General features: G+C 44.3%; 2 non-coding genes across 2 annotated transcripts; one reads left to right on the top strand and one right to left on the bottom strand.

Annotated features, from left to right (window-relative positions):
- Positions 1 to 396: 396 nt before the first annotated feature.
- trnaw-cca (transfer RNA tryptophan (anticodon CCA)) lies at positions 397 to 468 on the bottom strand. Its single transcript has one exon. It is a non-coding gene; the product is annotated as a tRNA-Trp (tRNA).
- Positions 469 to 809: 341 nt separating this feature from the next.
- On the top strand, positions 810 to 891 carry trnas-gcu (transfer RNA serine (anticodon GCU)). The gene has a single exon. It is a non-coding gene; the product is annotated as a tRNA-Ser (tRNA).
- The last annotated feature ends 1,542 nt before the right edge of the window (positions 892 to 2,433 follow it).

The raw sequence follows: 2,433 nt of genomic DNA, 5'->3' as shown, positions 1-2,433 counted from the left end.
CGGAGAGTTGCCCTTTCATTAAATGGTTGGACAGCTTATTCAGCCAAAAGCACGGGATTAATTCCTGTATCGGTTGAGATTGTTCATGAAGGCCCGGCTTCGAAGCCTTGCTCCTCTCTTGACGTGTGAATCATCCTGTTAAATCGCCACAGTCAGCTGTCTCCTTTGATGACCCATAGGAACATCTGAGTCTGTGGACCTTGCATTAATTTTGCAAGCAATGAACACCTCACAACTCTGACACATTGTTTCAGATATAAAACTGTGCAAAAACAAAACTGAGCATGCGAACCGGAAGCATCCCTAAAATATCATTTCTACCATCGTTTTGAAATTTTTCATTTCGGGAACAATCGCAAACAATCAACTTCACCAAGATACCAAAGAAAAGCTTCATGAGCCTGACGTGATTTGAACACGCAACCTTCTGATCTGGAGTCAGACGCGCTACCGTTGCGCCACAAGCTCCGATTGGTCGCTGCATTTTACATCCGGGTTATGTTCGGTGATTTCCAAATCAAACTGGGACCAGGGAATGGAACTGTCTCCCTCTTTACTTTCTGTGGTTACACATCGAATGGAAGAGTAGCAGCGAACCGGATTAACAAGAAAGCAGCAACACAGCATTATCCTGTGGGAGAAATATGTTCTTTGTTACGGGTGTTAAAACACCCTGGTTTGGTGAGAAGTCAAAAGAGAAAACGCTAGAAAATCTCAGCAGGTCTGGCAGTGTCCGCAATGAGAGAAAAGAGCTGACATTTCAAGCCCAGACATTTCAAGCCCTTTGTCAAAGTTTGATGAAAAGTCATTGCCGAGTGGCCGAGTGGTTAAGGCGATGGACTGCTAATCTGTTGTGCTCTGCACGCGTGGGTTCGAATCCCATCTTCGTCGGTGATGGTTTGTTCAGTGTTTTGAGGTTCACGGAACCATGATGAAGTTTGAACACACAGGCTTGAGAGAATAGTCCAGAACAATTCCATGTTCCCATAATTTTCATCCTCTGAGAAACTCGATCTGACAGTCAATTCAAATCAGGGCACCCGCTTTGGACACGAGTTTGCCACCATGTCAACATGTGGTTTCAGAAGCTCCAAAGCAGACGCCAGTGGCAGATTTTGTCTTTCCAGAATCGGCAGGTCAGCCATGAAAATTAGTGCTATATTAGCTGGTTTGGCCATGCTAAATAGCCCCTCAGTGTCAGGGGGCTGACATATGGTAAACATATGGGGTCACGGGGATTCATTCTGGGTGGGATTGTTGTGGGTGTAGGCTTGATGGGCCGAATGTCCTCCAAGTTCGAGGCGGCAGTTTCGCTTCTCTGAGAAGATTGACACACCAGTTCCTAATTTCTTCAAATTTTACCCAGAAAGCTGACTCCGATGAGATTCGGACCCACAACCTTTGAACATTCCACAAGACAATGACTTGCAGTCTAACATGCTGGGACCCACTGCCCCAAACAGGTCCACAGCAGACGCCATTTCCCTGGCCCTGCACTCAACCCTGGAACACCGAGATAACAAGGATACCTCTGTCAGACTCCTATTTATTGACTACAGCTCAGCCTTCAACACCATTATTCCCACGAAACTCATCTCCAAACTCTGTGGCCTGGGCCTCAGCACCTCCCTCTGCGACTGGATCCTGAACTTCCGAACTCACAGACTTACCTCGAATGGGCTTACTTTGCATGAAGTTGATCTTTCTCTCCACCCTCGCTATGACTGTAACACTACATTCTGCACTCTCTTGTTTCCTTCGCAATGAATGGTATGCCTTGTCTATATAGTGCACAAGAAACAATACTTTAACAATACTTTTTCACTGTATGTTAACACATGTGACAATAATAAATCAAATGAAATCAAATCAAAAATGCCATTCTTTGTGCCACAGAGACATTGCTGCAGCAACTATTCCCCGTTCCCATCTGGCAATTTCTGATGTCGTCGAACAGACAGTTGAAAAGTTCAGCAATTGGGCAGCGATGACATTTCAAAAATACCTTATCATCATTAAAATATTTTGGGACGTCCTATGGTTGTGAAAAGAGCTACAGAAATTCCAGTCGAACTCCGAAAGGACACAGACAGGTTGGTGGAATGGGAGGACATGTGGCAGATGATGAATGAAGTGATTCATTTTGGTGGGAATAACACAAAGCGACAATGTAAAATAAAGGATTTCATTCCAAAAGGGGGTGCAAGAACAGCAGGACATATTTGGACATGTGTATATGTCATTGAAGGTGGCAGGACAGTTTTTAAGTGCCGTTAATAAAACATACTGTATCCTCCAGTTTATAACTGAAAACAAGAAGTTTATACAAATTTACGGCAAAGAAAATGCAGATGTGCTGTTAGATATTTTCAGTCTTGCCCCTCGCCTGAGGTGTAGTAATCCTGAGGCTAAATCAACACCATTAAGCTCTCC

The sequence above is a fragment of the Mustelus asterias genome, unplaced genomic scaffold (assembly GCF_964213995.1).
Source record: "Mustelus asterias unplaced genomic scaffold, sMusAst1.hap1.1 HAP1_SCAFFOLD_462, whole genome shotgun sequence".
NCBI classification, from domain to species: Eukaryota; Metazoa; Chordata; class Chondrichthyes; order Carcharhiniformes; family Triakidae; genus Mustelus; species Mustelus asterias.
This window is presented reverse-complemented; position numbering and strand designations above follow the sequence as displayed.